The 27,516-nt window shown below is 37.8% G+C and overlaps 3 pseudogenes; all 3 read right to left on the minus strand.

The window, feature by feature from the left end:
- Window positions 1–3,516: 3,516 nt before the first annotated feature.
- Window positions 3,517–4,822, minus strand: LOC113905090 (annotated as a pseudogene).
- Window positions 4,823–6,360: 1,538 nt separating this feature from the next.
- On the minus strand, window positions 6,361–7,282 carry LOC113905091 (annotated as a pseudogene).
- A 6,303-nt stretch (window positions 7,283–13,585) lies between these two features.
- LOC113905092 lies at window positions 13,586–14,495 on the minus strand (annotated as a pseudogene).
- Between the last annotated feature and the right edge of the window lie 13,021 nt (window positions 14,496–27,516).

The raw sequence follows: 27,516 nt of genomic DNA on the forward strand, positions 1-27,516 counted from the left end.
AGGTACTGATCAAAATACTTCCAGCTAGGCTTCAACAATTTGTGAACTCAGAACTTCCAGGCATTCAAGCTGAATTTAGAAAAGGCAGAGGAATCAGACATCAAATCGACAACATCAGTTGAATCATAGAAAAAGTAAGCAAAAAATTGAAAAAATAAATCTACTTATGTTTCATTGACTATGCTAAATACATGATTGTGTGGATCACAACAAACTGATAAATTCTGAAAGAAATGAGAATCCCAGAGTACTTTACCTATCTCCTGAGAAATCTGTACACAGGTCAAGAAGCAACAGTTAGAACTGGAGATGGTTCTAAAGTGGGAAAACAGCCATTCAAGGTTGTATATTGTCGTGCTGCTTATTGAACTTCTGTGCAGAGTACATTATATGAAATGCTGGGATGGATGAATCACAAGCTGGAATCAAGATTTTCAGGGGAGATATCAACAACCACAGATCTGCAGATAATACCACTCTAATGGCAGAAAGTGAAAAGGAACTAAAGAGCCTCTTTAAGAGGGTGAAAGGAAAGAGTGGAAAAAGCTGGCTTAACATTAAACATTCAAAAGAGTAAGAGCATAGCCTCTGGTCCCATTACTTCATGGCAAATACATGGGGAAAATGTGGAAACGGTCAGAGTTTATTTTCTTGGGTTTCAAAATCACTGTAGCAGTGGTGTTGTGCAGCCATAATGACTGATAATGGTGATTGCAGCCATGAAATTAAAAGACGCTTGCTCCTTGGAAGAAAAGCTATGACAAATCTAGACAGTGTATTAAAAATCAGAGACATCACATTGCTGACAAAGGTCCATATAGTGAAAACTATGTTTTTTCCAGCAGTCACGTATGGATGTGAGATTTCAACCATGTAGAAGGCTGAGTGCTGAAGAATTGACACTTTTAAACTGTAGTGTTGGAGAAAACTCTTGAGAGTCCTTTGGACTGCAAAGACATCAAACCAGTCAGTCCTAAAGGGGGAAATCAATCTTGAATATTCATTGGAAGGATTGATGATGAAGCTGAAGCCCCAATAATTTGGCCATCTGATGTGAAAAGCCAACTCATTAGAAAAGACTCTGATATCGCGAAAGTTTGAGGGAAGGAGGAGACAGGGACGACAGAGGATGAGATGGTAGGATGGTATCACTGACTCAATGTACATGAGTTTGAACAAACTCTGGGAGATAGTGAAGGACAGAGAAATCTGTCATGCTGCAGCACATGGGATCACAAAGAATCAGACATAACTTAGGAACAACATCTGAATTACTCTCATCTATTAGTCACAAGACAGAATGAATTAAGTGCTAATTATATCATTTTCTAGGCTTAGATATTGTGAGAAAAGTTCTGTTTCTAATAAATGGGAGACAACCCTGCATAACTCTGTAAACACAAGCACCCCTGTACCATGCTCAGACATTACTAAATGTCCAGATTATTGATAGTTTCAGTTAATCACTATATTTGAGAAAGTGACATTCATTGAGAAGGAATATGTGTTGGAGTGCTCTAGCCAGAGAATCTTAGACTCATAAAGACATTAATAATGTAGTATAAGGTATTCTACATTACCTTATTGCATTATATCTTTGTGCATTTTTCACCTGCATAAAAGAGCACTGCAGGTTTCCCCAATTTTCAGAAAGTTCACCTTAGACAATTGGTTTTTACAAAGACCAACATTTGTACTTGTTTTCACTAATGGAAATAAATCTAAAGGGGATTTTTATTTTATAAAAAGAAATCCATTATCATACTAAAATTGGTGTGTTTCTACAATATTTTTTCATCTTTTATTGAAGTATAGTTAATTTACAATGCTATGTTACTTTCAGGTGTACACTAAAGTGGTAATGTGGTTCATACATATATATTCATATATATATATATATATGAATATATATATATATATATATATATATAATCTGAGAAAGAACACGTATGTGTGTGATTGAGTATGTGTGTTCTTTATTGGATCATTTTCCATTATAAGTTACCATTACTATAGCGATGCTGGTTGTTTGTAAAAGTAATGTGGCATACCTTGAACTTTCACAAAAAGAAAAAGAAAAGAAAAAAACAAAACAAAACAGAAAGTTGTACTGCTGAAGTATATAATGCTACATGTGAGAGAAGCCTGAAACAAGTTGGACACCATTTTCTAGAAGGACAAAGTGAATCATTAATACTGCAGTCAATTTTCTTATCTATAGATCCAAGTATGCTATAGACAATCATGTTTCATTTGTAAGAAACTAAGACTGAGTTTTTATGTCCTAGATTGGAAGTTTGTATAGAAGCTGTTGGCTTCCCAGTGGCCCAGTGGTAAAGAATCCTCCTGCCAAGCCAAAGATGTGGGTTCAGTCCCTGGGTTGGGAAGATCCCCTGAAGAAGGATATGGCAACCCACTCCAGTATTCTAGCCTGGGAAACCCCATGGACAGAGGAGCCTGGTGGGCTGCAGTCCACAGGGCCACAAAGAGTCAGACATGACTCAGGGACCAAACAGCAGCAGCCAAGGAAGTTGAATTCCAGTGTAATAGCTCCTGACCCACTTTATGGAGGAAAAACATGTGATGTGAGGCAAGTAAATTACTAAATCTCTCATCTTCAATTTGCTTCCTTGTTAAATGGAGATAATGATAATAATAACTATAATGATAATGGAACCACTAGTTTAGTACATGTATAAGTCAACTGAAGTGAATGTGCCTGATAGATAAGAGGTTCTTTCATGTAAATATGTGTATCAGACCTAAAAGAGCTACAACTTTGGAACTAAACCATAAACTTTGGTCTTGATATTAGTGAAAGATGCTTAACCTTTTTAAAAATGGTTCTTCAAGTCTTGATCTGGAAAATGGAAATATTTTCTTTATATTCAAGAAAATCTGTGAACCATAGGCTTATCGAAGAAAATAGAGTAAATTAAGAGTAACTTCAAAATTTCTTCTGCACTTTTTGTTTTAATAATTTTAGACTATGAATTATTATTTCTTCCTTTTGTGGTTGTCACTCATTTTGCTTTGGATAAATTCATTGTGCAAATAAAAATTCAGGTGTTATTCCTTCTCTCAACTGTCTCTCCACTGTGTACCTACCTAAGAATTTCTATCCTTTGTTTTTGTTACCACAGGCTAAGCAAAAATAGGAGTTCTGCCATCATAGTCCTATGACAATGCGCATTTCATCCAAAGACATATATGAAGAACTTGGTAAAGTACCAGTGAGGCTCTGGAAAAACACATATTCTACAGTCACCAAACTGGGTGTTTATAGCTATTCTTTCCATTGCCAATTCTGAAGGTATGAACATGAACGCTGAAACACTGGGAAAATACATTAAAGATATCAATATTAAATAAACAGCAATTGCTAGTTTCTGGGTCTTTTTTCTTTATTGTTTTTGTTAGTGACATGGAAATTTTCTTAGATGGCATTCAAACTTTACAACAGGTATAACCCTTCCTAAGTATTTAACTCATCACTTTCTAGGCACTATGAACAGCCTAAGTTACTCTCCTTGTCAACAAAACTTTCACTGCATTTTTCACCTCTGCATTTCTAACTGTGTAAATGATAGGATTTAACATAGGAGTGAGAATTGCAAAGAACACAGACACCCACTTGTCCACAGGGTAAGTGGTCACAGGATGCATGTAGGTGAATGTACAAGGGGCGAAAGAGAGCACCACTACTGTAAAGTGGGAGCCACATGTAGAGAGGGCCTTGAGCCTTCCTTCAGAGCCATGGGATTTCAGGGAGCTCAGGATTACTGTGTAGGAGATGAGGAGCAGGAAAAAATGAGCAAGCACATGGCCCCAGTGTTAGCTGCTACCATGATTCCAAGCGTGTAGGTGTGGCTGACGGATAGTTTTAACAGTGAGAAGAAATTACACATAAAGTGGTCAATAAGATTTGAGGCACATAAGGTCAAGTCCATGGTGAAAAGAACCTACACGGTGGCATGCAGGATCCCCCCAGTCCAGGCCACCACCACCAGGAGCTGGCAGACCCCCTGTCGAATAATGGTTGTGTAGTGCAGAGGCTTGCAGATGGCCATGTAGCAGTCATAGGACATGACAGTGAGGATGATGGGTCACTGATGCTCTCAGAAAGTGCTCCATAAAGAGCTGAGTCAGGCAGCCATCCCAGGAGATGGTTCTCCTCCAGTGCAGCAGGTCATAAGGGTGGTGTCATCTACATGTCTGATGTTTATGATATTTCTCCCAGAAATCTTGATTCCAGCTTGTGCTTCATCCAGCTCAGCATTTGGCATGATGTACTCTGCATATAAGTTAAATAAGTAGGGTGACAATATACAGCCTTGACCTACTTCTTTCCCAATTTGGAACCAGTTCTTTTTTCCATTTCCAATTCTAACTGTTGCTTCTTACCTGCATACAGATTTCTCAGGATGCAGGTAAGGTGGTTTGGTGTTTCTATTTCTTTAAGAATTTTCCAGTTTACTGTGTTACACACAGTCAAAGGCTTTAGTGTAGTCAATGAAGCAAGAGTAGATGTTTTTCTGAAATTCTTTGGAAACTAACCATATGCTTTTTTTGTTGCAATTTATAAAAGGTGTTTACTCTTCTTGTTTCAAATGGTTCCTCAAATCTTGCTATGAAGATGAAAACATTTCTATTATATTCAAGAAAAATGTGAACCATGAGGATATTTAAGAAAATAAAAGACAATTAAAGTTAATTTAAAAATCCCTGTATAATGTTTGTGCCAAAAAAAAAATAATTGTAGATAGATTGTGAATTATTCCTCCTACTGTGAGTGTCTCTCTTTTGACTTTGATGATTTCATAGTGCAGAAAAAAATTCATCTGTGATTCCCTTATTCAATTGCCCCTTCCCTTGGTATTTATCAAACAATTTTTATCCCTTATTTGTTTTACCACAAGCTAAACAAAACTAGAAAAAGTTCAGAGATCAATGGTCTATAGAAAAGTCAATTTTATCCAAGTAAGATAAATTTACTGGAAAATTCAGTAAAGTAGTAGTAACAGTGGAGAATAATAAACTCTACAAACATAAAACTAGTGGTTTACATTTTCTTTATTATTTATCTTGTGGCTATGAACATTAATATTGAAGTCTATGTGTGTGTGTGTGTTAGTCTCTAGAAACTATATTAAAATTTACAAAAATGCCTAAGATATGTCTGCTGTTGCTGCTAAGTTAAGTCAGTCGTGTCTGATTCTGTGCAACCCCATAGACGCCAGCCCACCAGGCTCCTCCGTCCCAGGGATTCTCCAGGCAAGAACACTGGAGTGGGTTACCATTTCCTTCTCCAATGCATGAAAGTGAAAAGGGAAAGTGAAGTCACCCAGTCGTGTCCGACTCTTAGCGATCCCATGGACTGCAGCCTACCAGGCTCCTCCTTCCACGGGAGTTTCCAGGCAACAGTACTGGAGTGGGTTGCCAGTGCCTTCTCCAAAGATATGTCTCAGTTCAGTTCAGTTCAGTCTCTCAGTCGTGTCCGACTCTTTGCGACCCCATGAATCGCAGCACACCAGGCCTCCCTGGCCATCACCAACTCCCGGAGTTCATTCAGACTCACATCCATCGACTCATTGATGCCATCCAGCCATCTCGTCCTCTGTCGTCCCCTTCTCTTCCTGCCTCCAATCCCTCCCAGCATCAGAGTCTTTTTGCATGAGGTGGCCAAAGTACTGGAATTTCAGCTTTAGCATCGTTCATTCCAAAGAACACCCAGGGCTGATCTCCTTCAGAATGGACTGGTTGGATCTCCTTGCAGTCCAAGGGACTCTCAAGAGTCTTCTCCAACACCACAGTTCAAAGGCATTAATTCTTTGGCGCTCAGCTTTCTTCACAGTCCAACTCTCACATCCATACATGACCACTGGAAAAGCAAAGCCTTGACTAGATGGACCTTTGTTGGCAAAGTAATGTCTCTGCTTTTCAATATGCTATCTAGGTTGGTCATAAGTTTTCTTCCAAGGAGTAAACGTCTTAATTTTATGGCTGCAGTCACCATCTGCAGTGATTTTGGAGCCCATAAAAAAATAAAGTCTGACTCTGTTTCCACTGTTTCCCCATCTATTTCCCGTGAAGTGATGGGACCAGATGTCATGATCTTTGTTTTCTGAATGTTGAGTTTTAAGCCAACTTTTTCACTCTTCTCTTTCATTTTCATCAAGAGGCCTTTTAGTTCCTCTTCACTTCCTGCATCTAGACAATACTAAATTATCAACAAATGTTAGTTTCAGAGCCTTTTTTTCTGTCAGTGTTCTGCAAAGTATTTTAGTTTCTATCACAATTTACAATAGGTTCAAGGATATCAATGCATATAAATCATCCTCTAATTGGCATCATGAACAGCTACATTACTGTCCTCTTCAACAAACTCCTCACAGCATTTTTCACCTCTGTTTCTCACTGTGTAAATGATAGGATTTAACGTGGGAGTGAGGATTGCAAAGAACACACTCACCAACTTGTCTTCAGGGTAACTGATCACTGGACGGGTATAGGTGAAAATACAAGGGATAAAATAGAGCACCACTACTGTAAAGTGGGAGCCACATGGGAGGGCCTTGTGCCATCCTTCAGATCCTTGGGATTTCAGGGAGCTCAGGATGACTATGTAGGAGATGAGCAGCATTAAAAACATAAGTAAGCACATGCCCCCACTGTTAGTGGCCACCACCATTCCCAGCCTGTAAGTGTTGCTGCAGGCAATTTCCAACAGTGAAAAGAAATCACATATGAAGTGAGTAATGATATTGGGTCCACAGAAGGTCAAGTCCACAGTGAATAACATCTGCACGGTGGCATGCAGGATCCCCCCAGTCCAGGCCACCACCACCAGGAGCTGGCAGAGCCTCTATCTCATGATGGCCGTGTAGTGCAGAGGCTTGCAGATGTCCATGTAGCGGTCAGAGGCCATGGACATGATGAGGATGATGACCTCTGATGCTGCCAGAAAGTGCTCCAGAAAGGGTTGAGTCAGGCATCCAGCCCAGGAGATGGTTCTCCTCTGGTACAGCAGGTCAATGATCATTTTGGGGGTGGTGACAGAGCTGAAGATGCCATCTATGAAGGACAAGTGAGTGAGAAAGAAGTACATGGGGACAGAAAGTGTGGGGCTGAGGGAGATGGTGATGACAATGAACAGATTGGCGAGCACAGTGAACAGGAAAATGAACAAAAAGACAACAAAGAGTATTTTCTGCAAGGGTGGATTCTATGTGAGTCCCAAGAGAACAAATTCAGTCACATTGTTGGGAGCCATGAGATTCATTTATGAACTCCCACCTTCCTGGGGCCTGAATTGCCTACAAAGATATAAAGAATGATACTTGTTAATTAGGAAAGAGTTGTCTGAATGTCTTAGAACAAAAACAGAGCAGTTGTGGTGAATGTGGAGCATGTCCTTGATACTTCTGCCCCGTAGTTGCTTTAATGTTATTATTTTTTTAATTCTTCCTCTATGATGCTTTTTACCTCTTCAGACATCTAGTCTCTCTCTCCTGTAAACACCTATCAGTCAACTTTTAATTTACTGAGAAAACATTGGGCTATGGGATCTGGATTCTTCTCCTGGCTCCAATTCCACATGAGTCTGACAAGTCATCTTAGTGCTCCATACTTCTGAGCCTTCCTTTTAGTCGATTTACAAATTGCAATTCTCAGATTCATCCTGTAAGCCTACAGTTACCCCTCAGATGTAAGAGTTACTCCCTCTTCCATTAGAATTTGCATCTGAACTCTCAGCTCTTACTGTGGAAAGACATCATCAATAAATATCTGTCATAAGCAGGCATGTTAAAGATTTTATATATATATATATATATATATATATATATGTATGTGTGTGTGTGTGTGTATACATATATAAAAGTCTTTGGCAACACATCCTCTCTGGTACCTATCAGAACACATATAGCATTCAACTGTGTTTCCTCACTTATCATAGTACCTGGCATAATATCTGTCATGCATGAAACCTATTAGATGATGATTAAATGCTTGGTGAATTGCCATTTCCATGGATAAGTATACAACTGCTTGTCCTACCCATAAACTTGGGAGAAATTTAAGTGTTCTCATTCTCCTGCTCTGTTTATCATTACTTGATGAGAAACAAGCTTTTGAAAGGAAGCTGCATTCCAATTTAGTAATTTCTGATACTCTTTCTGGGGTGAATGTGAAAATATTCTTGCCTCTAAGAAAGAGAATTTTACTGAGTCATTTTACTTTCAAGATGATTATGGCATTTATTAATTGATTTTTTTATTCTTTAAAACTTTGATCCACATACAATTTAACATTTTTATATTGTTGTAAAAATATAAAGTAAAGTACAGATTCAGTAGACATGGATAAAAAAACTCTTTCATAGGTGTTCAATACATAAGGATCTGTTAGGGAAAAGAAACCCTTATTTTCAAAGTTTTAAAATGAAAATTTCAATGTGGAGAACTAACTGAAATAGCTTGCCAGGTAAGATAAAGAGATAGATAATGCACTATACATATATACACAGACTAACACAAGTATATCAAATCTGTTGCATACTGGTAAATACTTATTCCAAGTTAATTCATTCAACAAATACCCTCTGAGCCACTAGGGAAGTCCCCAACAATATTTATTGGATACTTAATCTGTATTTTAATGTATGTATGTTTACACAGAGTGATAAAAAGAATCCATGTTAATTGCTCTTAACGCCTGATATTTTATTACCAAACAACAGCAGCTCATCCCACCATGATAGGAATGCTTTTCCCACTCCTTTATGTTTTTGCCAAATACATTCCTATGCCTTCCTCTCCAGTCTTTCCATACTAGCTATCATTTCTGTTTCCAGGATACTGCATTACTAATAGAATGAAAAATTGGGGATATACATTTCCCAAAAAAAGAGAAGAGAAACCATAAACATAATACAATGTATTCTGAAAAAAAAATTATTTCCCTTTCAAGGATAAAGAATTTTGTTTTTAAATTATCCAAAATAAAAATTTTATACTTATGTGGAAACAAACTGCTGCAGCTTCATTATATTCTCTTATTTTGAATTGGGATCCCAGAAATGATCAGAAAAGATAATAGTGTATCAATACATAGAGCAGAATTAGACATAGTTATGTCTAATTAAGTGTTTTAGAAATAACTCTGAAGAAATAGAAATTACTTTTTCATTTTTCTTTGGCTCCACAATATTCTTCCTAGGAATAAATTCTAAAGGAAAATATTTTAGAAATGGAAAATTCATTATTTACAACTGTTAAGAGCTGTGAAAAATTTAGCTGTATTAATGAAATGATTATTTTTGGGTGTTTTAAAAAGTTGTGCAACATCTTAGGAAAATTCTAATGTTGTATAATTAAGTGGGAAAATTTTGGATGCAAAGTTGAAATACAAAATTATTCTAAATAATTATTTTTTTAACTAATATAAATATGTATCACTGAGAAAAATACACACTTTTACTTCTAAGTTGGTAGCATTGTAGTTGAGTCTAACATTCTGGATGCTTACTGAAGAAAGGATTTAAATCTCATATCAGTGAGGATGAGGGATGATTATATAATTTGTAAGATCATTTAAACTTGAGGGTCTATGATTACATGATTTCATTTAAAAAAAAAAAAATCTCACCTATGAACGTGTCTGACATAGGTCCATGACCAGGGCTTCAGGCAACTGTTAGTTCACCAAAAATGAGATAAGTTGTAAAGTTAAAAATGTCAACTAGCTCAGCTACAGAAAGTGTCTTTATTGATTTATAAACAGTATCTTTGCATAAGATCTTCCTCTTGAGTCTTAAAGGTGTCATACACATCCTGTTTGTAGGCAAAATTTGTAGTTTCTTAACTGTGGCTAATTGGACCCCAGGGGTATTTCACCATCATTAACAAATCTAGCCAGCAACTCAATTATTTAACTTAACTGAACTTTAGAAGATAACTTTTATAGCACTCATCTTTAATTTTAATCTCCTTCTTAGGTTTCCGTTCAGTTCAGTTCAGTCACTCAGTCGTGTTTGATTCTTTGCAACCCCATGAATCGCAGCACTCCAGGCCTCCCTGGCCATCACCAACTTCCGGAGTTCACTCAGACTCACATCCATCGAGTCAGTGATGCCATTCAGCCATCTCATCCTCTGTCATCCTCTTCTCCTCCTGCCTCCAATCCCTCCAAGCATCAGAGTCTTTTCCAATGAGTTAACTCTTCGCATGAGGTGGCCAAAGTACTGGAGTTTAAGCTTTAGCATCATTCCTTCCAAAGAACACCCAGGGCTGATCTCCTTCAGAATGGACTGGTTGGATCTCCTTGCAGTCCAAGGGACTCTCAACAGTCTTCTCCAACACCACAGTTCAAAAGCATCAATTCTTTGGCACTCAGCCTTCTTCACAGTCCAACTCTCACATCATACATGACCACTGGAAAAACCATAGCCTTAACTAGATGGACCTTTGTTGGCAAAGTAAGGTCTCTGCTTTTCAATATGCTATCTAGGTTGGTCATAAGTTTTCTTCCAAGGAGTAAGCGTCTTTTAATTTCATGGCTTCAGTCGCCATCTGCAGTGATTTTGGAGCCCCCCAAAATAAAGTCTGACACTGTTTCCACTGTTTCCCCATCTATTTCCCATGAAGTGATGGGACCAGATGCCATGATCTTTGTTTTCTGAATGTTGAGTTTTAAACTAACTTTTTCATTCTATTCTTTCACCTTCATGAAGAGACTTTTGAGTTCCTCTTCACTTTCTGCCATAAAGGTGGTGTCATCTGCATATCTGAGGTTATTGATATTTCTCCTGGCAATCTTGATTCCAGCTTGTGCTTCTTCCAGCACAGCATTTCTCATGATGTACTCTGCATAGAAGTTAAATAAGCAGGGTGACAATATACAGCCTTGACATACTCCTTTTCCTATTTGGAACCTGTTGTTCCATGTCCAGTTCTAACTGTTGCTTCCTGACCTGCATACAAATTTCTCAAGAGGCAAGTCAGGTGCTCTGGTATTCCCATCTCTTTCACAATTTTCCACAGTTTATTGTGATCCACACAGTCAAAGGCTTTGGCATAGTCAATACAGCAGAAATAGATGTTTTTCTGGAACTCTCTTGCTTTTTTGATGATCCAGTGGATGTTGGCAATTTGGTCTCTGGTTCCTCTACCTTTTCTAAAACCAGCTTGAACAATTGTAAATTCATGGTTCACATATTGCTGAAGCCTGGCTTAGAGAATTCTGAGCATTACTTTACTAGTGTGTGAGATGAGTGCAAGTGTGTGGTAGTTTGAGCATTCTTTGGCATTGCCTTTCTTTGGCATTGGAATAAAAACTGACTTTTTCCAGTCCTGTGGCCACTGCTGAGTTTTCCAGATTTGCTGGCATATCGAGTGCAGCACTATCACAGCATCATCTTTCAGGATTTGAAATAGCTCAACTGGAATTCTGTCACCTCCACTAGCTTTGTTCATAGTGATACTTTCTAAGGCCCACTTGATTTCACACTCCAGGATGTCTGGCTCTAGGTCAGTGATCACGCCACAGTGATTATCTGGCTTGTGAAGATCTTTTTTTGTACAGTTCTTCTGTGTATTCTTGCCACCTCTTCTTAATATCTTCTGCTTCTGTTAGGTCCATACCATTTCTGTCCTTTATTGAGCCCATCTTTGCATGAAATATTCCCTCGGTATCTCTAATTTTCTTCAAGAGATCTCTAGTCTTTCCCATTCTGTTGTTTTCCTCTATGTCTTTGCATTGATTGCTGAAGAAGGCTTTCTTATCTCTTCTTGCTATTCTTTGAAGCTCTGCATTCAGATGCTTATATCTTTCCTTTTCTCCTTTGCTTTTCACTTCTCTTCTCTTCACAGCTATTTGTAAGGCATACCCAGACAGCCATTTTGCTTTTTTGCATTTCTTTTCCATGGGGATGGTCTTGATCCCTGTCTCCTGTACAGTGTCACCAACCTCAGTCCATAGTTCATCAGGCACTCTATCTATCAAATCTAGGGCTTAAATCTATTTCTCACTTTCACTGTATAATCATAAGGGATTTGATTTAGGTTATACCTGAATGATCTAGTGGTTTTCCCTACTTTCTTCAATTTCAGTCTGAATTTGGCAATAAGGAGTTCATGATCTGAGCCACAGTCAGCTCCTGGTCTTGTTTTTGTTGACTGTATAGAGGTTCTCCATCTTTGGCTGCAAAGAATATAATCAATCTGATTTTGGTGTTGACCATCTGGTGATGTCCATGTGTAGAGTCTTCTCTTGTGTTTTGGAAGAGGGTGTTTGCTATGACCAGTGAATATTCTTGGCAAAACTCTATTAGTCTTTGCCCTGCTTCATTCTGTATTCCAAGGCCAAATTTGCGTGTTACTCCAGGTGTTTCTTGACTTCCTACTTTTGCATTCTAGTCCCCTATAATGAAAAGAACATCTTTTTTTGGGTGTTAGTTCTAAAAGGTCTTGTCTATGACATATAGACACATTTGTATTTTGATAGAATGCTTCATTTTTGAAAAGATCCAAAATTAATTGACAGCAGTCTTACAAGTGAGGTAAGTTTCTTAGGTGAGAAATACTTTGATCAACTATGAAATAATAACTTTGGCTTTGTTTCTATATATCCCTTATGAATGATCTACTAAACCAGTTTTCAAAGAGGATTCCAGATTCAAGGAACCTAAGTATAAAGCTAACTCTGTAGTAGTGAAACTGTTCTACAAATATGTTTTATTGTGTGTCTTTGAAAAAAAAAAAACTGCATTTAATTGTTACTAATAATTGTTAACATGTTTCACTTCCTATGGCATATAATTACAACTATTTTTATATCATACAGTAATCAAATATTAGCCCTAAGGAATCCTGTGTAAAGTAAAAACACAGGATGTGGAATAAAAGTATTTGGATTAAGAGCTGATTTATATATTCTATGACCTAAAGATTTAAGCTTTCAGATCCCCAGTTTTTTCCCCTTCAAATGAAAGCACTAAATTTCAATTTATAATTCTGTTGAGAACCATTTGAGAACAGTTTAAAATTTTCACATTAGTTTAAATACTAAATTAAATTTGTATAATAACTGAAAACTTATCAAAAGAACAAGAAATCAAATATAATTTTAAATATTAGATATATTAAGTATGTGTCAAAGGAGTATTGGGACATATCTTCTTTCTGTTTTATATTCTGTACCATTCTAGATACCAGTAGGCCAAACAGTTTTCTGAGTACCAATTGCTTTTACATCCATGTAGATCATATCAGAGTGTAATTAGAAAGGTAAATTTTCAATCACTAAAAATCAAGAGACTTGGTTCTGATGAAATTCTGTCTTTTCTCTGATATCTTTTGAAATAGTTGAAATACTGTCAAATTTGAATTTATACATATTGAGGTCTGAATACTAGTTCTGTCTCTGATATTGGTTGGTTTATTTAACTTTCTTGAAGTTCATTGTTCTCCATCTGTGAAATGGGAATAATTGTAATAATACCTTGCACAAGTGTATAAGTGTCAGGTTAGAGGTATAAGAAGGGCTTTTGTAAAAGTCAAGATAGAAATAAAATATTCATGTTGAGTCATTTATTTTCTGAAGTTGCATTCCTGTTTAATAGCATTCTAATGGCATTTTTGACCTCTGTATTCCTTGCTGTGTAGATAACAGGGTTTAACATGGGGGTAATAAGAGTATAGAATACTGCTATAGCTTTATCCATGGGAAAGGTAGCTACTGGTCACAGATACATAAATATACAGGACACAAAGAAGAAGACAATAACTGTGATGTGGGAGCTACAGGTAGATAGGGCTCTTTTCCTCCCTGCAGAGCTGTGAGTCCTCATGGAGCAAAGGATGAACACATAGGATACCAACAACATTACAAAAGTAATCATAGGGATTACCCCACCATTGACAGCAACCAAGAGACCAGCAAGGAAAGTGTCAGTGCAGGCAAGTTGTATCAAGGGGAATATATCACACGTGAAGTGATCCATTATGTTGGGACCACAGAACGGGAGCCTGAAAGTGACTAGGATCTGTCCAATTGAGTGGAGAAAACCCACTGTCCAACAAACCCCCACCAGGAGGCAGCATGTGCGGTGATCCATGATGGTCACATAGTGCAGGGGTCTGCAGATGGCCACATAGCGGTCAAAGGCCATGACCATAAGGAGGACAATCTCTGAAGCTCCCAAGAAATGTTCAATGAAGAGCTGTATCATGCAGGTACTGAAGGAGACAGACTTTGATTCAGAGAGCAAATCGGCTAGGAATTATGAGTGAGGAATAGCAAGCATCTATGAAGGACAAGAAGGCCAGGAAGAAATACATCGGGGAGTCCAAAGTCTGGCTGCAGATTATAGTAACCACAATGAACAGGTTGCCAGTGACAGTCACAATGTAAGTGATAAGTAACAGCAAAAATAGAATTCTCTGCATCTGAGGATTCTGTGTAAGTCCCATTAGAATGAATTCAGTTACATTCATCGTTTTCTTTTATTGTAATTCTGAAGATGAATTTAGAAGTGGAGAATTAACCTGCAAAAACAACATTATCCCTAGCAATGTGATGAAAAGTTAACATTTTAGGCTTTCAGGTAAGTCCAAAGTGCTTTAGTAATAGAAGCTATTTTTTTTTTTTTCCATAGTGCAGGAGAAGAAACATGTTACATTTTCTGTTTTATAATGAAAGTAACATTTTGAAGCTGTTTAATTTACTTTATTACAAGGATGCTCAAAACCTTCTTGCACACCTTCTGACAAGTGGTCCTTGAGTTTTTGTTGGAGGACATCCAGGCAGAGGGAGCTACCAGGCATTAAATATTATTGCTTCTCAGTCAATAAGGAAAGTTAAAAATATTATTAAATGTTAAAAATATACTGGTACAATTATTGGTTCTGGTTCTGTACACTGATGATACATAGATTAAATCTAATATATCCCCTCTTTCATTTAAAACTACTTCCATTAATCTAAAATAAAGTGTCTGCATTTGTCTCTTCACCTCTTCACCGCCATTACTTGGTTCAGTGTCTGATACACGGGTGTTCCACAAAAGTAAGTGAATAAATGCGTTGGAAGACTCTCATCTGGCTTTTGTTTTGTGTTTTCTTTTGTTCAAGCCAACTGCAAAAATAGTACTTACTGTCTTAACAACAACAACAACAACAAAACTGAAAAACGGTTGGAATGATAAACTCCTTTCACCCAGTGAGATCTCTCACTCTCTCCACCCTGAGCAGTTTTCTTCCCTCGTCTGCACCAACCATCTCCCCTACCTTCTGGCCAAGAAGCGCAGGGGAGAATAAAAGAAGAAATGTCATGGTGTTCACTGTCTGGGTTCCCAATTGCGGTTTGTCAATGCTGGGTGACTTTAACCAAGGCTGCATACATTTGGATGGACCTTATGGGTTCCTGAGATCTCTGTCTTCCATGCTCTCCAGGTCCTATTATAGTGATGCTTCTTGCTATTACTAGTCCAGGTGGTACTTTATCATCTTATTAATTTTCCTCAACTCCCTCCATACCTTGAAAAGTCAATATGTTCAACTTGTTTTAATCTCCCATTTTACGTATGTTGTTTCTTGTTAAACTCCAAAGGATGTGGAAATTTTATGTTTTTTTAAGTGCAAAAATATGTGTGAAACATTTTTCTCTGTATAAATCTGTTTTATTCATAAGGCATCAGTCCCTGTTTTATATAAAGCTGATAAATAAATTTAACTTTTTCAGAAAATACATTGTGAAAGACTGCTGCTGCTGCTGCTAAGTTGCTTCAGTCATGTCTGACTCTGTGCGACCCCATAGACGGCAGCCCACCAGGTTCCCCCGTCCCTGGGATTCTCCAGGCAAGAACACTGGAGTGGGTTGTCATTTCCTTCTCCAACGCACGAAAGTGAAAAGTGAAAGTGAAGTGTGAAAGACTAATATGTAACAAAAATAAAAATGTGTGTGTTATCAGTAGCATTCTCTTTGGAGTCATAATTATATGGGATTGTATCTTTTACTGACTGTAAGTTATTTTACAGTTATTAAGGTAACAGACAACTGACAAGAATGGAAGTAATTATTTTCCATAGATATACAAATATTGTCAGATGCAAGTTTGATTGATTTCCCTGATCATTAGAGATCAAACAAATCTTGCATTTATTTATAAAGTCATTACATATCTCTGATTGAGCAATGTTCAAAATGGTATGCTGAATTTTCCTTTTGACTGTGGTTATATCCTACTAATTCTCTCATTACTCAATGAGCTAAATAAAATTTCTGTTATGTGTTCTTTTCGTGTTTTATGAAACACTGATTTCACTTTTCAAAAAAGTCTTTTTCCTCTGGATATTATAATGAGAAATGGAAAATTTTCTGCCATATCAGGAAACAAAGGTGTCACAGCCCTCAGCAATTGCATCCCTCCAATGTGAGACAGAGAAGGTCAGTTTTCATTCCAATTCCAAAGAAAAGTAATGGCAAATAGTGCTCAAGGTACCATACAGTTGTCCTCATTTCACATGCTAGCAAGGTAACACTCAAAATCCTTCAGGATGGCTTCAGAAGTACGTGAACCAAGAACTTCCAGATATACAAGCTAGATTTAGAAAAGACAGAGGAACTGGAGATCAAATTGCCAACATCTGTTGGATCATAGAGAAAGCAAGGGAATAATCAGAAAAGCATCTACTTCTGTTTTATGGATTACATGAAAGCCTTTGACTGTGTGGATCACAACGAACTGTGGGAAATTCTAGAAGAGATGGGAATACCAGACCATGTGACCTGCCTCCTTAGAAACCTGTATGCAAGTCAAAAAGCAACAGTTAGAACCAGATATGTAAAAATGGACTGGTTCAAAATTGGGAAAGAACTATGAAAAGGCTGTATATTGTCACCCTGCTTATTTAAATTCTATGCAAAGTACATCATATGAAATGCCAGACTGGATGAATCACAAGCTGAAATCAAGATTGCCAGGAGAAATATCAACAACCTCAGATATGCAGATGATAACACTCTAATGGGAGAAAGCAAAGTGAAGAGGAACTAAAAAGCCTCTTGATGAATGTGAAAAAGGAGAGTGATAAAGCTGGCTTAAAACTCAGCATTCCAAAAACTAAGATCATGGCATCCAGTCCCTTCACTTCATGGCAGATAGATGGGGAGAACTGGAAACAGTGGCAGACTTTATTTTCTTTGGCTCCAAAATCACCGTAGTCATTAACTACAGCCACAAAATTAAAAGATGGCTTCTCCTGGAAGACAAGCTGAGACAAACCTAGACAGTGTATTAAAAAACAGAGATATCACTTTATTGACAATGATCCATATAGTCAAAGCCATGGTTTTTCCAGTAGTCGTGTACAGATGTGAGAGTTGGACCATTAAGAAGGCTAAGCAGTGAAAAATTAATGCTTTTTCACAGTGGTGTTGGAGAAGACTCTTGGGAATTTCTTGGACTGCAAGGAGATCAACCTATCAACCCTAAAGGAAGTCAATCCTTAATATTTATCATAAAGACTGATGCTTAACCTGAAGCTCTAACACTTTGGCCACCTGATGTGAAGAGCTGACTCAATGGAAAAGCCCCTGATGCTGGGAAAGACTGAGGGTAGAAGGAGAAGGGGATGACAGAGAATGAAATGGTTGGATGGCATCACCAACTCAGTGGATATGAGTCTGAGGAAACACCAGAAGATAGTGAAGGACAGGTAGGCTGGGCATACTGCAGTCCATGGGGTCACAAAGAGTCAGACAGGACTGAGAGGCTGAATAACAAGCATGTGAGTACGAGAGCCCTGATGAAATTCTGGAAGAAAAGAATGCCTACCGTTTTAGGACCCTCAGAGGACAAGCCACTCCCTAAGGTAAAAGAAGCTCCTGATGTGAAAACACAGATAACTGGACCCAGATAGCTGAGGTGTGTATCACAGGAGTAATTTCAGTGAATCCAGACTCTTGCACTTTCCCATATATAGGACAGATCTAAATTCCTTAACATATCTTGTTTCTTTAGTTAACAGTAATCTTTTGATGATCCCAACTACCTGCCATTTGTTGCAAAGCTCCTAGAGAGCCTGGCTCCTCCCCTTGCTTCCTCAGAGCAGTTTCTCAGGTCTCTCTGAAACATTGTCTCCTGGGCTGCAGTCCTCATTTAGCCCCAAGTAAAACCTTACTTGGAGAAGGAAATGGCAACCCACTCCAGTGTTCTTGCTTGGAAAATCCCAGGGACAGGGGAGCCTGGTGGGCTGCCATCTATGGGGTCACATAGAGTCAGACACAACTGAAGAGACTTAGCAGCAAAACCTTACTAGCAACACTTACATGCAAATTTTTTCAGCAATAATAATGACATTTTAGAGAAATAAACTAAAATACTCATAAAAGTCTATGTATTTTTACCTTGTGGTAAAATATATATACCACAAAAAAAAAAAAATATATATATATATAAAATATATTTTTCACCATATATTTTCTGGTTTATTTTCTTTTTCATTCATTTCTATATAGCCAGTTTGTAGAGATCTCCTTCAAAGCTTGCTTTGAAATAAAATGGTCCAACAACTCTTTCTCATCTCTGTGTATATTTCCATGGTATCCAAAATATTACAAGGTCTGAGATGATAAAGGACTAAGGAAATGAAGCCTATTTTCCTCTTGAGAGATGTTATTATTGGGTAAATTACAAAGTTCTTCCTGAATGTTAGCAATTATTAATATAAGTAATGATCAAAACCTAATATTGCTTCATATATGCTAGGCACTGTGTGAAGAATTTTATAAATTATTCTATTTAAGATTTTTTTGAGAACATTATATGTGGTTGGAAGATAGAAAAACTGAAACATGGAGAAGTTCAGCCTTGTACTCTAGGACATGTAATTACTGAGGAGCAACCCTTAAAATACATTTCAAAACTCTCTGGTCTCAAGTCTTGATCTTGATCTTGAGCCCACATTACCTCCCATGTAAGAACTCACCAAATATTTAGCAGGAGACTTCTTTAACATTCATCTTTCAACAAAGGCTTTCAGAAGACTATTTCTCAGCCTAATTTGTGGAAACATTAAAAAATGAATTCAAAAAACCCTTGGGAATTTCAAAGATGTCAACTTCTTCCACTGAGAATTGTCCATCTTCTCTCTCAGGAAACTTTCTAATTATACATGTATTATTATATTTATTTATTTAGTCAGTTAAATAACATGTAATCAACCCTGCCCATAAATCATCTGCCTTAAATATCTTTTTTTAGAAAATTGTCCAGGTTCAATGCACGATACTGGATGCTTGGGGCTAGTGCACTGGGACGACCCAGAGGGATGGTATGGGGAGGGAGGAGGGAGGAGGGAGGAGGGTTTAGGATGGGGAGCACATGTATACCTGTGATGGATTCATTTTGATATTTGGCAAAACTAATACAATTATGTAAAGTTTAAAAATAAAATAAAATTTAAAAAAAATAAAATAAATTACCTTAAAAAAAAAAAAGAAAAGAAAATTGTCCTACATTGAGCATTTATTTTTTGTAATCATCACTCATACTTAATTTGAAAATAACTCAGAGATAAATGCATAATTCCTAACTCATAGATAGAAAAGCTGAGAATTGGAATATTTATTTCACTTGTTCAGGATGAGGTAATCAGTAAGTAATAGAATTAAAAGCATGCTTCTGCTGTTTCAGTTCCAAGCTGAATTTAAGAGCTCTCCAAAATCAGAAGCTTCTGGGAAATGTTGGACATGTTTCACCATAAACTGAATAATTATCATGGATTTAATATTATATTATAAATAAGGATTTTGAGAATTCAAGTGTATAGGGACCAGCATTAGGTCCACAAATAAATAAGCAATTAATGAAATATTAGTCATTGAAATTAGGAGCTTATTAGAAAGTATCTAATTCACTTTTTTCATGTGCTTACAAAGAATCTGAAACCCAGGGCAGGAAAGGGTCATATCTAAAAGTGCATATTTGGATACTATCAGATTAAAGATAAGAATCCAGGTTTTCTAAATGCCAACTTGTTTTATCTATTCCCTATGGGATTAGCCACTATTCTCACTTGAAATAAGGTAGTTTCAACAAAAGACATGGTTTTCTTTGTGTAATTCTTCATGTAATTATTTCAATGAGTTTCATTGTTTCCCAAGTGAGAACTGCCTAGGGAAATAAGAATGTTGAGAGCTCATAACCAAATACATCCTTTGACTCAGTACTGTAAGATTTTCTCATGTAAATAGAAAATACACAAATTAAGGACTTATTATACAGTGTTTTTTTAAGCTTCCCTTTTCCACACCGGTTTAGCCTGTGTCTTCACTTTGTTCTTAACCCACAAAAGTAAACTAAGTTGTAATAGTAAGACTAGAGAACTTCCTGCATCTGTCAAATATCCTTGGTAGCACAAAAATGCGGTGCTTTTTGCTCATTATTTTGGAAAGATAGATTCATTTCAAATACTTCTATTCAGTTCTCTACACCATCAGGGAATGGATATGGAAGTGCTTGCCCTCTGTAGAATACACATAGCTCACTAGATATGTAGAACTGGCCCACTAGGAGAGCATTGAGTATTCTCTCGCCTTGTAGAAATTAATAAACAGAAAGCCAGTGAAATAGAGTTGGCAGACCAGAAGGCATAGCAGCATAGCAGAGCTCAACAGGAAGAAGAAAGACTCTTTTTCTTCCTGGCAATGTCTCAGCCAATGAAACGTCATGTGTTTTTTATTTACTAGTGCCCCCTCAACTTTGTTTTCCCTTCTATAAAAGCATTTACCTTTCCTTGCCTGTGGGGAAATTGCACGTGGGTACAGGCCCTAAACTGCAATTCTTGCTGATCCCAAATTAACTCACACTTGCTGGAGAAATATTTGGCATCCTATATGTTTCAGGTCAACAACTATCAATCAGCTTTCTGACCAGTGAAGGATGTGGCAATATGCCACCCAGGACTGGGGGTTAGAATCTATTTCAGGTAATCTCCAGAAAGATTTGAGCATTTCTATTTGCTAGAGTATAGTTACCTTGGTAAATGGTCACAGATCTCTCAGAGAAAGATTAGGTTGAAGATTTGTACCACCTATTTGTGCTGACAGGTATAACTCAAAAATATCTGATAGCTTCTTTAGTCAAAGAATCTCTGGATTGGAAATTATCTATTTCTGGCAATTGGATGAGGAAATATGTTTTTTATTTTCTAAAATGAAACTTGGTCATTCAATTCAGACCTCTATTGAGTAAAGTCAACCTGTATTTTATCATCACCATCCATTATCAATACCACCATATATTAATTGACTTGGGCTTCCATAACAAAATAATGCAGATTGCATAGCTTAAATACAAGTCATTCATTTTTTTCACAGTTCTCGAGGCTGGATGTCCAAGATTAATGTAACAGCAGGGTGGGTTTCTTGTAAGGCCTCTCTTCCCACTTACAGACAGCCTCCTTCTCACTCCATTCTCTCAGGGCCTTTCCTCTGAGCAAACATGTGGACTCTGGTTTACATTCCATATCTCACTAGGACACCAGTTCTATTGGATGAGGCTTCACCCTATGATCTCATGGAGTCCTGCCTGTTTCAATTGCCACTGTTCAAGGCTTCCCAGCCTGTATAGGTATATGAGTGAGGAAACTGATTACATGACTGCAGCCTCAGCCAGTTTCTGACTGCAAGCTTATGAGAGATGTTGAACTTAAGTACCCAACTGAACTAATCAAATTCTTGATCTATTATCATTACCTGAAATAGTAAAGTGATAGTCAGTTTTTTAAAACCACTAAATTTGGGAGTGATTTTTATATGGCAATGGTATCTGAAACACTGCAGTAATTTTAACACTATGCTATTGGTTCATGGATAAATATGTTAATTGAACAAAATAAACAGCTAAGAAATAAAATAGTAGATAAATAGATTTTATATATTTACATCATCATAGTGATATAGAAGGGTAGTCAGAAACAGAATATCGTTCCTAAATCAGATCAAGCTGTTTGTCACTTAAAAAAAAAATCAATACACATAAAACTTGGTAAATAGGAGAGCTGCCTTAAACCACAACGCCAGCAATCTACAGAAATGATGGATTTCATGTTGGCAAAAACCACCTCCAAAGATTCTGCTGAACCATGAACATTTTGAATGGAAGAAGGGAAGAAATCTCAGTTAATTATTGAGATAGAGAGTCAGATTCCTTGACACCTGCATGCAGGCTTGTTGACTTCTTGTAGGTGTTACCTTGTTCACAGTTTGGTCACACAGTTTGACTATGAAATTATTGAAAAGGAACCTAGGAAAGAAATCTGATAATCTGTTACTTATTTTTCATTTCTAACTTTTTTGATCTACAGAAAGAACCAACCAGTTAGCCAAGCTGTTGTTATAAGCTAAAATATTTGAAATGTATGCTTGGGCTGAAAATGAGTAAAGCATGGGGTGTTTGGTTAAAGGTTACTTATGCTGTAACTTTGATATAGTGACAAGGAAAAGGCTTCCGGCTGAGAAGAGTTTCCTGTTAAACAGCTGCTTAAAATAGCAAATAAATATAATTAAATATCTGCACTCACAATAAGGAAGACATATGTGCATTTGTAATGGAAAATAAATAATCACAGTTCATAGTTGTTGCCTCAACATTCAAGAGATAATGTCCAGTATAAAGAGTTCAACCTTCTGATCTGTTGACCACTTACAACACTTAGGTGTTTATAGCTGGCTTTACACTATTTTCATTGCTATCTTTTGGGTCTGTCCGAACAATAGATATATTTAATAATAATTATTGTAACTTTTGAAATTCCCTTTGTAAAAAGGAGATGTTAGTTAAATATAACTATACTCTTGGTATTTTATACACAGAAGAATAGAAGCAGAGATCTTTAACAGATATTTATATACCAGGGTTGCTGCTGCTGCCGCTAAGTTACTTCAGCCATGTCCAACTCTGCTACCCCAGGACGGCAGCCCACCAGGCTCCCCCGTCCAAGGGATTCTCCAGGCAAGAACACTGGAGTGGGTTGCCATTTCCTTTTCCAATGCATGCAAGTGAAAAGTGAAAGTGAAGTTGCTCAGTCGTGTCCGACTCCTAGCGACCCCACGGACTGCAGCCTACCAGGCTTCTCCATCCATGGGATTTTCCAGGCAAGAGTACTGCAGTGGGGTGCCATTGCCTTCTTTGATACCAGGGTTAATAGCAGCATTACTCACAACAGCCAACAGGTGAAAACAACTCAAATTTCTTTCACATGTTTGGAAAGATTGTTGTTATTATCTCTCCAAACATTTTCTCAGGTCCTCTTCTTCTGAGACTCTTATAATGCAAATGTTGGTGCATTTAATGTTGTCCCAGATGTTTCTTAGACTGTCTTGATTTATTCTCAGTTTTTTTTTTTTCTTTATTTTATGGCACTAATTTCCACTATTCTGTCTTCCAGGTTATTTATCTATTCTTCTGCCTCAATTATTCTGGTATTGATTCCTTCTAAGATATTTGCCATTTCAGTTATTGTTCATCTCTGTTTCTTTGTTCTTTAGTTCTTGTATGTCTTTATTAAATATTTCTTGCAGGCTTCTCAATTCATGCCTCCATTCTCTTTCTGAGATGTAGGATCACTTTCCCTACCATTGCTATGATTTATTTTTTCAATAAATTGCCTATTTCCACTGCACTTAGTGGCAAAATGGCTGTATGAGGAGGCCTTACAAATAGCCATGAAAAGAAGAGAAGTGAAAAGCAAAGGAGAAAAGGAAACATATACCGATTTGAATGCAGAGTTCCAAAAAATAGCAAGGAGAGATAAGAAAGATTTTCTTAGCGATCAATGCAAAGAAATAGAGGAAAACAATAGAATGGGAAAGACTAGAGATCTCTTCAAGAAAATTAGAGATACAAAGGGAATATTTCATACAAAGATGGGCTTAATAAAGGACAGAAATGTTTGGACCTAACAGAAGCAGAAGATATTAAGAAGAGGTGGTACAGAAGAACTGTGCAGATATCTGCACAATCCAGATAATCTCGGTGGTGTGATCACTCATCTAGAGCCAGACATCCTGGAAAGTGAAGTCAAGTGGGCCTTAGAAAGCATCGCTATGAACAAAGTCAGTAGAGGTGATGGAATTCCAGTTGAGCTATTTAAAATCCTAAAAGATGATGTTGTGAAAGTGCTGCAGTAAATATGCCAGCAAATCTGGAAAACTCAGCAGTGACCACAGGACTGGAAAACGTCGATTTTCATTCCAATCCCAAAGAGAGGCAATGGCAAAGAATGCTCAAACTACTGCACAGTTGCACTCATCACACATGCTAGTAAAGTAATGCTCAAAATTCTCCAAGCCAGGCTTCAACAATACATGAACCATGAATTTCCAGATGTTCAAGCTGGTTTTAGAAAAGGCAGAGGAACCAGAGACCAAATTGCCAACATCTGCTGGATCATCAAACAGCAAGAGAGTTCCAGAAAAACATCTATTTCTGCTTTATTGACTATGCCAAAGCCTTTGACTGTGTGGATCACAATAAACTGTGGAAAATTCTTAAAGAGGTGGGAATACCAGACCATCTGACCTGCCTCTTGAGAAACCTGTATGCAGGTCAGGAAGCAACAGTTAGAACTGGATTTGGAACAACAGACTGGTTTCAAAGAGGAAAAGGAGTATGTCAAGGCTGTATATTGTCACCCTGCTTATTTAACTTATATGCAGAGTACATCATGAGAAATGCTGTGCTGGAAGAAGCACAAGCTAGAATCAAGATTGCCGGGAAAAATATCAATAACCTCAGATATGCAGATGACACCACCCTTATGGCTGAAAGTGAGGAGAAGCTAAAAAGCCTCTTGATGAAAATGAAAGAGAAGAATGAAAAATTTGGCTTAAAACTCAACATTCAGAAAACTAAGATCATGGCATCCCGTCCCATCACTTCATGGTAGATAGATGGGGAAACAGTGGCTGACTTTATTTTTGAGGGCTCCAAAATCATTGCAGATGGTGACTGCAGCCATGAAATTAAAAGACCCTTACTCCTTGGAAGGAAAGTTATGACCAAGATAGATAGCATATTAAAAAGCAGAGACATTACTTTGTCAACAAAGGCCCATCTAGTAAAGGCTATGTTTTTTCCAGTGGTCATGTATGGATGTGAGAGTTGGACTATAAAGAAAGCTGAGCACCTAAGAAGTGATGCTTTTGAACTGTGGTGTTGCAGAAGATCTTTGAGAGTTCCTTGGTCTGCAAGGCGATCCAACCAGTCCATTCTGAAGGAGATCAGTCCTGGGTGTTCCTTGGAAGGACTGATGTTGAAGCTGAAACTGCAATACTTTGGCCACCTGATGCGAAGAGCTGACTCATTTGAAAAGACCCTGATGCTGGGAAAGCTTGCGGGCAGAAGGAGAAGAGGACGGCAGAGGATAAGATGGTTCAATGGCATCACCAACTCAATGGGCATGGATTTGGGTGGACTCTGGGAGTTGGTGATAGACAGGGAGGCCTGGTATGCTGCAGTTCATGGGGTCGCATAGGGTCAGACATACCTAAGCAACTGAACTGAATTAGTTGTTATTTTGGGATTTCATCTTGTTCTTTCATCTGGGCCATGTGCTCTCATGCTCTCTAACTTTCTGTGAATTTTGTTTCAGTTCCACAGGCTGCAGTCTGTAGTTCTTATTTCTGCCCCTTTGCCTTCGGGTGGATGAGGCTGTCTTAAGTGGCTTATGTAGGCTTCCTGATGGGAGGGACTGGTTCTTGTATACTGATGGGTGAGCTGGGTCTTTTCACTCTGGTGGACAGGGTTGTGCTCTGGACTTCTATGAGAAGCCTGTCTGATATTGGGTGGATCTGTATTCCCATACTGTTGGTTGCTTTCTTGAGGTATCCAGCAAAGGAGTCTATAGGTGGAGAGTGGGTCTAATGGTGGCTTCCAGAAAGGTTCATACCAATGAGTGGTCTCCAGATTTGCCACTGCCATCATCTTTGTCCCTACCATGAGCTGAAGAAATACTCTGCTTCTGCAGTTTTCAATACTAGAAAGTAGGTCTGGCCCCGTCTCTTGGAATGCCATTGTTTCTTTTTCTCCCCAAATCCTAATATGTACACAACCATGTGTGTACCCTCCAAGAGTGTGGTTTCTGCTACCTTCGTCATTGTGGAATTTCTGTGATTAAACACTGCTTGCCTTCAAAGACAGATCCTCTAGGGGCTCCTACTCTTGTGCTGGACATCCAGCCTGGTGAGCCTGACAGAGGGCTCAAGATTTTCACTCCTTGTGGCAGAAATTCTGTAGTAAAATTGCTTTCTAATTTGTAGGTTGCCCACCAGGTGGGTATAGAATTTGATTTAATCATGACTGTGCTTCTCCTACAATCTTATTGTGGCTTCTTCTTTGCCTTTGGATGTAGGGTATCTATTTTGGTAGGTTCCAGCATTTTTTTGGGGGGGAGGGTGGTATATGGTTGTTCAGCTGCTGGCTGTGATTTTAGTGTTTACATGAGAAGGGGTGAACTCACTTCCTCTGCTCCACAATCTTGAGCTAATCTCTGTTCTGTAGACTTAATTATGACTCATTGATAGAGAACTAAAATGCTTACAGGTAAAAGTCTCTATAACCCTTCCACCTGAATGCAAGGAACAACTCATTTTTTCTGCTTATCTGAATGAAGTAAAATAAGTCACTAGATTTGTGGTATCTTCAAAAGCCCAGGAACAAAATTTGTATGTTCAATATGTTTTCAATACATAGCTGGCATAGGGCCTAAAAATATGTAATAATTCGTAGTAATTCCATATAAGCCACAACTATTCTCAAACTTGAAATGAAGTGATAGTATTTGTGACCTAGAGAAGAATGAATGGTGGTCTTGCAATAAGTATTTCAATGTGATCTACCAGAAGAGCAAAGAAGATATAAAATGTATGTGTTTTAACGCATTAGAGAAATACCAAATACTCAGTGTTTGGTGGAACCAATATTTTGAAAAGCCAGGAACTAAACCCTGAATTTTAGGTGCTCTTTTCACTAAAGATATGGGCCAATTCTAAAAACTACACAGAAAAGACTTAGTGGAAATTCCTACAAATGCTTTTCTTTTGGGACAATAAATGGGATTCAAATCCTGCCAAAAAAAAGAAGAGAAATTTGGAAACAACCAGGCTCTAATTTGAGATTACAAAAAGCTTTCTATTCTTTATAGCCATAAAACAAAGTCAGATTTAAGAGATGGTTCCAAAAAAAGTGTTGCCGCTGTTTGTGTCAGAGTATTCTACCTGAGTTTTCCTACAGGAGTTTTACAGTATCCGCCCTTACATTTAGGTCTTTAATCCATTTAGAGTTTATTTTGTATATGGCATAAGAGATGCTGTTTAAGAGACACTCTTTTCTTCATGGTATATTCTCACCTCGTGGAGACAGCCTTGCATCATTTAGTAAACACGGTCAGACTAGTACCATGCTCGGACATTGCTGTGTGGTCAAATTATGAAAGAAAGAGCTCCAGTTGA

This window comes from Bos indicus x Bos taurus, chromosome 15 (assembly GCF_003369695.1).
Source record: "Bos indicus x Bos taurus breed Angus x Brahman F1 hybrid chromosome 15, Bos_hybrid_MaternalHap_v2.0, whole genome shotgun sequence".
NCBI classification, from domain to species: domain Eukaryota; kingdom Metazoa; phylum Chordata; class Mammalia; order Artiodactyla; family Bovidae; genus Bos; species Bos indicus x Bos taurus.